Source organism: Thamnophis elegans, chromosome 11 (assembly GCF_009769535.1).
Source record: "Thamnophis elegans isolate rThaEle1 chromosome 11, rThaEle1.pri, whole genome shotgun sequence".
Taxonomy (NCBI): Eukaryota; Metazoa; Chordata; class Lepidosauria; order Squamata; family Colubridae; genus Thamnophis; species Thamnophis elegans.
In genome coordinates this window covers 70,725,766-70,738,304 of record NC_045551.1, presented here as the reverse complement: position 1 = coordinate 70,738,304, position 12,539 = coordinate 70,725,766, and positions in this window count along the sequence as shown.

Sequence of the window (12,539 nt, the reverse complement as noted above, 5' to 3'; positions counted from 1 at the left end):
ACCGCCAGATCTTGGCTGCATCTGCACTTCGTTTTGGGCGGTTGAGAACTGGCGGTGGAAGACACTGGTTGATTGCCCTGATCGGGTGATCCCCCTCCCCCCCTGAGCACAGGAAGACAGGATTTCTCAGGGCAAAGCCCCCCCGGGCGATTGGTGGGGGGGGGGTCCAGGGAGGTTCCTGAGCGCTTGCAGTTTCCCCGAAGGGCCCGGTGGATGGTTGGGTCCGGTTACTCTCCCCAGATCCATCAGCCATGGATCACATTGCTCCTACGTGGCCTCTCCCTCTGTGCCCATCCTCAGGTGGGCCTTCAGGAGGCGGGAGGGCCAGAAGAGAGAGGCCGCTGAGCCCCAGTGGAGGGACAACCGGAGGGAGCCTGACCGCTACCCATTTTAGCAGTTGCCTGGTGGCCTTAAGGGCAGTGAAACCTCTCTCTCCACCCTCCTTGTATCTGCTGATGGTGGCCCGATCAGAGTGACCCACTCCCTACAGGGCAGGGAGGGCACCCGGGAGTAGAGTTCGATTAACGATGAACAATTGTGTTAAAATGTGTTCAAATTTTATTTGAAGAATCAACCAGTGGAAGACCTTCCCTTCAGAAGCCCCCATCTCTGGAGGCTTTTAAGAGGAGATTGGAGGGTCATTTGTCCAGAATGGCTCTAGGATCTCCTGCTTGAGCAGGGGGTTAGACTAGGAGACCTCCAGGGTCCCTTCCAGCTCTATTCTGATGGATTGTTTGATGGGCTCCGGTCTAGAGTCCGAGTGGGCAGGGGGCGGTCGAGGTGTGTCCAGAAGGCGACCCCCAGGGAAAGGAACAGGCTTCCGGGTCGGCTCAGTCACCCCTTTATTGGGTCTCTAGGCCGCTAGCAAAGGCTACTTAATTAATTTCTATTAGGAAATTTTTATCAAAAGATAAAGAACTAAGGTAAAAATATTTAATAGGAGGGGAAAGAAGAAAAAGCCAGAGGTGGATGTGTGTCACATCTCAAAACACAAAAAACTCGGAGCAATGTGTAAATTCATACAGCGCAGGAGGTGCCTTTGGAGAATAATTTGAACCCCGATGCCTAGAATAGCATTTTCTTACAAGTTGACATTGGGAGGTGGGAATGAAATCTTCACAGCCACACTTGTTAAAGCAATGCCATGTGTAACGGTTCCTTAAATAAAGCTGAACATAATCGTAAATAATAAGAGAATGAATGCAGGGAATTAAAATTTGAGAAGCAGATAAACTGCAGTGTTTCTCAACCTTGGCCACTTGAAGATGTCCGGACTTCAACTCCCAGAATTCCCCAGCCAGCATTCGCTGGCTGGGGAATTCTGGGAGTTGAAGTCCGGACATCTTCAAGTGGCCAAGGTTGAGAAACACTGTCCTAGACACTGAATTGTTTATACGTGAATGCTAGCTGGGGAATTCTGGGAGTTGAAGTCCAGACATCTTCAAGTGGCCAAGGTTGAGAAACACTGTCCTAGACACTGAATTGTTTATACGTGAATGCTAGCTGGGGAATTCTGGGAGTTGAAGTCCAGACATCGTCAAGTGGCCAAGGTTGAGAAACACTGTCCTAGACACTGAATTGTTTATACGTGAATGCTAGCTGGGGAATTCTGGGAGTTGAAGTCCAGACATCTTCAAGTGGCCAAGGTTGAGAAACACCGAGATAAAGTATATTGAAGATTAAGGGTAGAAGACTTCTTATTCTTTACTTTCCCCTCTTATTGATATGATGATGATTATCGTTATTCTGTTGCTTTGCAGGCACACTGAGAGAGATGCTGCACCAGACACAAATTCCTGGTGCCTCCAATCACACACCTGGCCAAATAAAAGTATTCAGTTCAAGACGCTGAATCTTGTTACCTGGCCTGCATCTCCTAGTGCTATTTAACCTCCTAATGCTAATACTAGTAGCCTCTAGAGCAGTGTTTCTCAACCTTGACAACTTGAAGTCCTGTGGACTTCAACTCCCAGAATCCCCCAGCCAGCATAGCTGGCTGGGGAATTCTGGGAGTTGAAGTCCACAGGACTTCAAGTTGCCAAGGTTGAGAAACACTGCTCTAGAGGTCCTATTTACTGGTAGTAAATCCATGCTTAGTTCGTACCCTCCCTACTTTAGCCTTACCATTGGGGAATGGTGCATTACAACGTGGGATTATGATGGTGAGAGGAGGAGGAGGCAAAAAAAAGGTACGAAGGGGGGTACCAGGGAGCTGAGGAGGCGGCAGTTGTGTTTGGATGGAGTTGGTGGTTTTCTCAGCAAGGGAGGGGGGAGCTTCATGGGCCCAAAGTCAAGGCCTGGGATACTGGATGGAGAGGAGGAAGCAGGGCCAGAAAGAAGAGGGAGAGCATCAGCGCTATAAGATTTCCTTTTTTCCCTCTTAACTCCCTTTTGCTCACTAATTCTTGCCCTTTTTCTGGCACTTTTCAGAGCCTAGTTTGCCCTGAACAGGAACAGCAGATCAATCAATCCTGTCTGAGGGGGGGTAAGGAAAAAAATTAGTGCAAGGAAAGGTGAGAGACGGCCATTAAGTGTGACTCAAGTGTTCTTGCATAGGAGTTCTCACGCAGAGCGTGATCAGAAACGATGGTCTCTCTTTTGTTCTGAAACAGGGATGTTTTCGTCAGTTCCAGCCCAGGGCTTCCCAAGGAAATAGTTCTTCATCAAATTGGTCTTTGTACTGAATTTATTTCCCTGAATAAATTGTCTGGGATTCAGAGGCTGCTCCAGCTGAAGTAAAACGGCAGCTGAAATTCAGGGAATTGGGGGGTAGGGGGGGGGGAGAGGAGCAAGTGGCTGGGAAATCTGCTGCAGGAAAGTGCAAGTTTAAACTGAATATTTTGGGGGAGAGGGAATGAATTCTGCTGAATTCAAAACTTTTTTTCAGGGGGTGTGGAATGCCTAGGTCATTTATTTATTTGATGAGGTGTGTGTGTGTGTCCATAGATCTAGAGATTCAGAGATATAGATGAACATACATTATTTATTAAATCTATACACCCATCTCAATGTCTCTCTTTCTTTCTCTCTCTCTCTCTCTCTCTCACACACACACACACACACACAGACAGATACACAATTTATTGATATGGGGGGGGGGAGGACAGAAAATGCCTTGGCTGGAATGCAATGGGGACAGGTATCAGCACTTAAGGGTCTTAAATGTTAACAACTAAGTATGATTCTTGTGAAAAGATGGCTATTTCAACAAAATATTTTTGGTTTGTTTACCAGGCACCTCGGAGAAGATTTAAAAAGAGGTGGCCGCAAACTTTATTATGCTGGAAGTGGACCTTTATACAAACGATTTAAGCTCCCTCCATCCTCACCCTACTTTGGTTTTAACATCCATTGAGGGGTTTAATGTGGTTTTTGGAACATTGATACCACATTAAAATGTGAACAGAATCTTGAATCATATACACCAATTTGGAATCCTCCTGTGTGAAGTATGTACTATGGGTTTAGGAAAAGCCGGGGCAGCCGGGAGGGAATGCCTCTGTGTCCGTGGGATGGCTTTGGCCGGGCTTCTGCCGTGCCACCCAGCACGGAGCCTCTGCAGGTTGGCATCCTCGCCTAAGTCCTCATGTCGAAATATACCCAAAGGTCAAACTCGTTCTTGAGGAAACACGAATGAAATTTCAGGATGGCTGAATCGATTGGGCAGTTGCTTCTTCGCCTTGGCCAGGCTGGGGAGAATGGGAGCGGTTGTGTTTCAGCAACATGGGTGGGGGGCACCACAGAGGACCCCCCTGGCATCTGTTCTGTGAGCCTGGCAGAGTTTAGAGCAGTGTTTCTCAACCTTGGCAACTTGAAGATGACTGGACTTCAACTCCCAGAATTCCCCAGCCAGCATTCGCTGGCTGGGGAATTCTGGGAGTTGAAGTCCAGTCATCTTCAAGTTGCCAAGGTTGAGAAACACTGGTTTAGAGGTCTTCGATTGATTCTAGGCTGGATGGTCTCGATACGTTTCCACCCAAGGCTCCCCCTCCTGCCCTCGGGGGCTTTGGGGACTCGGTTGACCTCCTCTCTTCTTTGTGGCGGCCCCTCCAGTGTTGGGGAATGGCTATCATGTCCCCCCTCCCCCTCCGGTCCTTCTCTTCCTTGGGCTACAACAGTGATGGCAAACGTTTTTCTGCTCAGGTGCCAAAAGGGCACGTGTGTGTGTGCCCACACCCCTAATGCAATGCCCCCCCCCCGGTGCATGCACGCACAACTCACCCCCCACGGCACTCCCCCCCCCCCACATGTGCAGAAGCCTCACTGAAGTCTCAGAACTTCTGGTAGGCCCCTTGGACCATTTTTCCACCCTGCCCAGGCTTCAGGAAAGCCTCTGGAGGCCTTTGGAGGGGGAAAGCGGCCTTCCCCGCCCTCTGGAAGACATGCACGCTGGAGCTGACATAGGGCAACACCTCACGTGCCCTCAGATATGGCTCCGCATGCCACAGGTTCGCCCTCACAGGGCTAGAAGAGAACCTTCCTCCCTCAGCCATTGGACTCAGGACTTAGTCTCCAGATCCTTCATCTCCTTTGCTGCTCTTCTCTGTCCGAGAGTCTCTGGCCCACTGCCCCCCCTTCTGCTCCGGTCCTATTTTATGATGCACTCTATTGCCCAAAGTATCCACTCCCCTGCCTTTACTCGCCTGTGAACCTACTGTAAGTGACATCCCATTCCTAATCCACAGGGTTCAATATGACATCGGTCCGCCCTTTGCAGCTATAACAGCTTCAACTCTTCTGGGAAGGCTCTCCACAAGGTTCAGGAGTGGGTTTATGGGGACTTTTGACCATTCTTCAGGAAGCGCATTTGTGAGGTCACACACTCATGTTGGACGAGAAGGCCGAAGGCCAAGAGCCGAGGTGGCGCAGTGGTTAAATGCAGCACTGCAGGCTACTTCAACTGACTGCAGTTCTGCAGTTCAGCTGTTCAAATCTCACCGGCTCAGGGTTGACTCAGCCTTCCATCCTTCCGAGGTGGGTAAAATGAGGACCCAGACTGTTGTTGGGGGCGATATGCTGACTCTGTAAACCGCTTAGAGAGGGCTGAAAGCCCTATGAAGCGGTATATAAGTCTAACTGCTATTGCTATTGCTATTGCCTGGCTCTCAGTCTCCGCTCTGATTCACCCCAAAGGTGGTCTATCGGGTTGAGGTCAGGACTCTGTGCAGGCCAGTCAAGTTCCTCCACACCAGACTCCGTCATCCATGTCTTTATGGACCTTGCTTCGTGCACTGGTGCACAGTCATGTTGGAAGAGGAAGGGGCCACCTCCAAACTGTTCCCACGGAGTTGGGAGCATGGAATCGTCCAAAATGTCTTGGTATGCTGAAGCATTCAGAGTTCCTTTCGCTGGAACTAGGGGGCCAAGCCCAGCTCCTGGAAACAACCCCACACCATAATCCCCCCTCCACCAAACTTTACACTTGGCACAATGCAGTCAGACAGGTACCGTTCTCCCGGCACCCACCAAACCCAGACCCGACCATCAGTTTGCCAGATAGAGAAGCACGATTCATCCCTCCAGAGAATGTGCCTCCCCTTCTCTAGAGTCCAGTGGCGGCGTGCTTTACACCACTGCATCCGACACTTTGCATGGCACTTGGGGATGTATGGCTTGGATGCAGCTGCTCGGCCATGGGAAGCCGTTCCACGAAGCTCTCTGCACACTGTTCTTGAGTTCATCTGAAGGCCACATGACAATTGGAGGTCTGTAGCGATTGACTCTGCAGAACGTTGGCGACCTCTTCGCGTTATGCGCCTCAGCCTCCACTGACCCCGCTCCGTCAGTTTACGTGGCCTCCCACTTCGTGGCTGAGTTGCTGTCGTTCCCAAACACTTCCACGTTCCTATAATGCAGCTGACAGTTGACTGTGGAATATTGAGGAGCGAGGAAATTTCACGACTGGATTTGTTGCACAGGTGGCATCCTATCACGGTTCCACGCTGGAATTCACTGACCTCCTGAGAGCGACCCATCCTTTCACCAATGTGTGTAAAAACAGTCCGCATGCCTAGGGACTTGATATTATACACCTGTGGCCACGGAAGTGATCGGAACACCCGATTCTGATTATTTGGATGGGTGAGCGAATGCTTTTGGCAATATAGTGTATTTCAGGCCATGATGGACGGTGTGACTGTTTGCCAGTTTCCGTGGGCTCTGCGTCATTTCACATTGTTTTTGACTTTTCAGATCCCTGCCTGGCTGGCATTTTTACCTGGAGAGGGCAGCTGCTGGCCGGTTGGCTGAGCTCCTCTGCCCATTTGGGTGAAACGCTTGTGCCCACTCCGTATCCACCGAGGCACTCCCGTCTCCTCACCACCCTAAAGGTTCCTCTTGCCAGTAAGCTGGACCAAGTCCCCTTATATTGATCTGAAGAAGAAAATGTTAGTCCTTAATCATCCTTGAAGAGCGCTGTGGCCGGCCTTACTGGCTCGCCCCGAAGCCTCGCCGGATTGCTAAGCAACGGCTCTGCAGGATGTTTCGCAAGTATTTATAATCTCCAGCCTGTGATTTATTTATTTTTCCCTCCCTTGAGGAGAAGGAAGAGAGCCTGGGCCTCCACCAGTTCAGGTCATGCTGCTCCCACCCAAGTAATTAACACAGAGAAGTTTTTCCCACAGGCGGAATTGCGGCTATGTAAGAAATGATCCAGGACTGTATTAACCCGGAAGAGAAGTAGCCAGGCCCCCCTAGAAGCTCCTTGACACGTATTTTTCCACATCTGTAGGGGTGCAAATTCACAACATCTGCTTTTATTCAATGACAATGGGGACAAACCAGTCTTCCTATTGTTATATTTATTTTATTTATCAAATAGATTGGCCGCCTACCTTACCACAGTTCTTTGCCTTGCAACATTAAAAGATAAAACTCTAGAAATGGAATACTACAAACCTATAAAAATTATGTAGTGCAATAGCTAAAAGATGGGGAGGGGGGGAGTAGGATGAGTGGAGGGGGAGGGGGATCTGATATTTATCTGAAGCCCCCCCCCCCCCCCGCAGCCCAACCCAGCCCAGTCTTTAGGCTGTTGCTGCCTAAAGTTTTGTAAAGAAGGAAATGCCTTAATTGTTCCAGGTCAGTTTCCTTTACGTGTGTTTGCTAGAGGGTCGTAAAGGAAGAGAAGGAATACAACACTGACCACTCACCTTGAAGATTTTATTTAATTTATTTATGTAGCTGCCCCTCTTGTGGAAATAAGAAGGAATCATCATCTCCCCCATCGACCCACCTGGACAGAGGCTTCCCGGACCCACAACTGAGCGGTGAAAGAGTTGTAGAACTCCTTTGATGCTCTCCTGGTCTAGCAAAACCCCCCACCCAAGGAACTTCCTGGAAAAGCTATTGGACCCACCCGCCCCAATTGACCAGAGTTGGAAGAGTGTGTGTGTGTGTGTGTGTGTGTGTGTGTGTGTGTGTGTGTGTGTGTGTTGTCTAAGAAAAACTCTTAAAAGATTTGTTTGGATTTTTTCCGTAATCCTCTCAGGGCCACAATCTATTTGGTCCGTGAAATCAATGCATCCTCCAAGTATAAAGAGGTGCCAGTGGTCATCCTTGGATGTTTTCCCGTTGATTGGGAGAAGTTTGGAAGGAAGAAAAGATGCACCAAATGGTTTTCTTATAAGATTTTTCTATTGTTTTCCTACACGATGCAAACTGGAGCCAAAACAGAAGGAGCAGGACTGGCAATCTAGGCCAGGGAGCGAACGTTGTGCTGACAGAGTCTTCTGGTGACTCAAGGATGGGGGGAAACGCCCACAGCAACCCACAGGGGCCCTGAGCTCCTTGTACCCGTTACTGAAGGACGGATCTGGCTCCAGGCCTTGAAGGAAGGTCAACAAGGAAGCAGCTGGGGACAAAAGCTCTCTCTGTCTTGGGACTTCCCTTCCTTCCTGGCTAGAAGCTCCCACTTTGTAGTCCAGCATTCTTCAGAGTGAAGTAGCTCCATCAGCCACTCCCTCGCAGAAGAACCAGAGGCCTTGTCTGTGGCCTGTCACCCTGCCTGCCTGCTTCTCTTATACCCCTGTCTCAGGAAGACCCCTCTCCCCTCTGCTGCTAGACCCTCAAATGCAGAGATCCTGAGGCTGGAGCCCAGGCCCACACCCCTACAACACCCCTGCGTTGGGAAGGTCAGGAGGAGAGGCATGATGGTGCGAACGCAGCTCTGGGTTCTTCGTAGGCGCCTTGATGCTTCCCATTTTTGACCATGTCCTGAAAAAATTCTCTGTCTAAAGGTTCAGCAGGCATGGGAGCCACTCTGAAGTTGATGTAAGTGTATTTTCAGAATACAAAATACAGAATAACAGTTGGAAGCGACCTTGGAGATTAGCAGTTCTCAGTTTGCCTCAAGAAGTGATCTAGAGCCATCCAGTTGCTCATCAGACAAGAAGATGCAGAGTCGGAAGAGACCTTGGAGGTCTTCTAGTCCTCGGCCAAGCAGAAGTCTCTACACCATTCTGGACAAATGGCTGTCCAGTCTCTTCTTGAAGGGGCCAGGTGGTGTTGGCGCACCCACCACTTCTGAAGGCCACCCATTCCAATGTTAAATATTCTCCCCACCAGGAGAGAAAAATTCCTCCTTAATTCTAGGTGGAACCTCTCTTTAATGATCTCTCCACCGGTTGCTTCTTGTTCTTCTAGGTAAACCTCAAGGATAACAGGGCTACTTTCCCATAGCAAGGAAGCTGGGGAAAAATTAACATGACAGCCATCTGCCGTATTTAGAAATGAACCAGGAAGGAAATTTTTAGAATATCCTTCACAGTCCCAGAACTGGAATATTATTCAAATAGGGATCTCTTGAATTTGTAAAGTATTAGGCAGAGTCCTAGGAGCATTTTTGAGCTAGAATTCTTCTGCAAAATAGAGTGGGGGGAAACTCCAAAAGCAATGGAAAAAAAAATACCGTTAGCTAGCTACCAAAAAGAAAATTGGAAGCTGTTATTTCCATCAAAAGAAACGTTACAAAAATACTGACTGGAAGGTTGTCGAAATTTTTGTACCTGCCACGTTAATTGTTTTCTTAATTGGAATCTGAAAATAACGCCATCTAAGTAGTAAGCACCCGTTCCCATTTGCAGAAAAAATGTGTTTCCAATTTTCTACACATGGTGCTTGGCTCAAAGTCTTCTTACTTAGAAATTCAATGAAACAAAAACATTGACCCCGGCTGTCTAAATCTTGGCATGTGCTACAGGTTTCCAGCATATACCATGGCCCTAGAAATCTCCCTCACCCCATTGCCCAGCTTTTTCAAAGTCTCAATTGGAAGGATCAGCAAAACCACAACGTGATCCACAACTTCGCCTACCACCCAGAGGCTCATAGATCCTGGGAAATCTCACCATAGTTTGTTCCTTCCGGCCGTAGTTTATTAGCTGGCTGAGTTAACTCGTAGGAAGCCTTTGTGTAAAGGTGAGGAGAGCTGCCACACACCTGTCGGTCTCCGGATGATGTGCAGTAGAAGTCTGTGGAGCTTCTCCGTCGCCCAGGCCATGGTTCTCCCACAGGGGCTTTTTCAGGAGGCAACTGGAGTTCCTTCTTTGCAGTAGAAGGTTACAGATTTCAAACTCCTGAACAAACTTACAACAGCAGAAAATTATGTTCATCTGCTCTAAGAAGGAAAGTTCAGAATGCAGATTGAAGAATACAAAATGCAGAAGGAAGAAGGGATTTTGCACAGAAGGTTGCAAGTCCCTTTCGGTTTTTGGTATTCAGAACAAACACAAGGATTCCACATTCTTGGTTTATTTTGTTTATTTATAAAATTTAATACCCGCATTTCATTTCCACCATAGTAATCCAAAGACATAGGCTGTGTTTGCTTAACACACGCTCCCCCATGGTTAACACAATTCCTTTTTCTGGGTTCATGGGAAACGCAAGGAGCCACCCGCCAGAGGAATGGAGGGAGTTCCCCAAACAAAGAAGGCTCAAATGGGAAGTCCCAGCCGCAGCGTAGCGGGACTCCGGCTGGCGGATCCGATGGGAAAACAAAACTGATCCACCAATAATCTGGTCAGGGCACCCATTGTATCCTGAAGGACAAAGTCACCCGCGTCTGAACAGAAAACCATGAAGCCTGGGCATTGCAGGCAGAGAAAATGTGCAGGGAAATACACAAGAAGCTGGCAAAATACATTGGGGCTGCAGAAGGAGGGCAGGGGGGAGCAGGCTGGGCAAAGAGGGCGGAGGAGGTGGGGGGTCCGGCTGGAGCTACAGGCTGCCTGACTAAACCTGGGGCTGGAGCAGCTCACTCAGAGGGGGATTACTTCCCATAGGTTAATCTAGGTAAACCACAATCGAGTGTATGTGCATGTACTGTAAATACACACAGACACACACAATTTAACCCAATGGGTTGAATTTTGCAGGAGGTCTGATCCTGCTCTGTCCCACCCAGACCTCCCTTCTCTCCGACAGCCAATGCTTCCTTTCCTCTGATTCAGCTAATACCAGGAGTCCTCGACTTACAACTACAATCAGGACCATAACTTCCATCCCTAAGCGACTGAGCCATTAAGTGAGTCAGGCCTGATTTTACGCTCGTTTCACCTCGGCTGCTAAGTGGGTCTCCCTGCTGGTTATGAGAATCCTACCTCTCCCATTGACTTGGCTTCTCGGAGGCCGGCTGGGAATCTCGCAAAGAGCCTTCACACACGAAGCCCGGAAGCTGCAACTGTCATCCACACATGTTGGCTGTCAAGTGCCCAGATGGTGGCTGTGGAGATGCTGAGACAGTTATAAGTGGGAGAACCGGTCGTAAGTCGCTTTTGCAGCTCCCCTCCTGACTTTGAATGGTTGCTAAGTCAAGGATTTCCTCTACTGAGCTTAGTAAATGCTCTGCAAACATGACTGGGGGAAGAGTTGCGAGAATCCACAGGTGATTATATACCTGTGATTATATACCTGTGTTCAGGTATATAATCAATCATTTTTCATCGTGGTCTTTGAACCTGATGGGGAATCAGACAAGCTGTGAAAACCCTTTTCCTAAAGGAAGGATATGGAATGGATTGAAAACTAAGCCTATAATTTCAATGGAATATTATGACCTGGTTGTAGGATATAATGTCGTTATTGATCACAGAAGGTTTTTTCCTTTTAACTGCATGTTTATTTTGAAAAGTCTTGAGAGGGGTCTCGATAGCCCTTCCTTGGAACTGAGAGCATTAAGGCATTGGTTGGTCATTGTGATTAAAAAAAAAGGCCAGTTTTGTGGGGAAAAGGGTCCCACTATCACCTACGTCAAGGCCATAAAGCAGAATGTCTGGGGGAGATGGCAGACCCTGCAAAAAGGATGGTGGAAGAAGATAAAAGGTCAGATATTAAGATACGGCTACGGACGCCAGCAGCCTCTCAAACCTGAATACCAAAATAATTGCAAGAACCCCAACCTCTTTTCCCCTCCCATTCAGAATCTCCCCTCACCCTCCTGCAGCAGAAGAGACTCTGCAGAAGAGAAGGATTCTTGGGATGAAAACTCTTGCCCACATGTGGCCAACACAAGGAATGAGCTTCACATCAGTACCCGATTTAATATGGTGGGCGAAGAAGGAAACCTTTCACTACGTGGTGAGAAGGGGAGAAACAGCCAGCGGGAGACTTCTTTGACGCCAAAAACGAGAAGAAGCCTCCTTGCGATTCCAGAAGCAGGAGAAGTCTCCCCAAGTTCTGAATGGGCAAAGGGACAGGAACTTTTCTTGGGGGCCAAGTCCCAGTAACCTTCATCATGGTGCAAAGAGTAGATCCCCCCTGCGGAAGTGCAAGGCGCTCTGTGTAGGAGAGCAGAGAGCAGTTGGCTCTGGAGCCCCCATTTCCCAAAAGAAACACCTGGGCTCCGTCCAGAACAGGTGCAGAATGGAGGCCAGTTTGGCTCTCTTGGCTTCAGGCCAAATGACCTTATTTGGGGAGAAACGGGTCTAGGGAGGCGGCTAGGAAGAAGCCGTGGGCATTGATTGGGTGGGAAGCTGAGAAGATGATTCAGAAGGAAAAGGGAGGGTGAGGGGAGGGGGAAAGAGGTTGGGGTCAAAGGTCACCAGCCTGGCCCTGCAGCCCTTTTGGGGAGGCCTGGGGGAATTTGATGGGGGAAATCATGGAAATGGCTTGGCCAGGAAGTGCCACGTTGAACATCATGGTGGGTAAGGACTGTAATTCAGCCAAAGCCGAGGACTGGTTTTGTAGGAGAGAAGACACAGTCATCGTTTGTTTGTGAAGTTAGCAATAGCAATAGCAGTTAGACTTATATACCGCTTCATAGGTCTTTCAGCCCTCTCTAAGCGGTTTACAGAGTCAGCATATTGCCCCCAATAACAATCCGGGTCCTCATTTCACCCACCTCGGAAGGATGGAAGGCTGAGTCAACCCTGAGCCGGTGAGATTAGAACCGCTGAACTGCAGATAACAGTCAGCTGAAGTAGCCTGCAGTGCTGCATTTAACCACTGCGCCACCTCGGCTCTAAGTTCAGGGTAGGTTTTCCAAACCAGAAGCCACCAAGGCATCTGCGGAAGACCCTCAACCACCAAAGGGAGGGGGG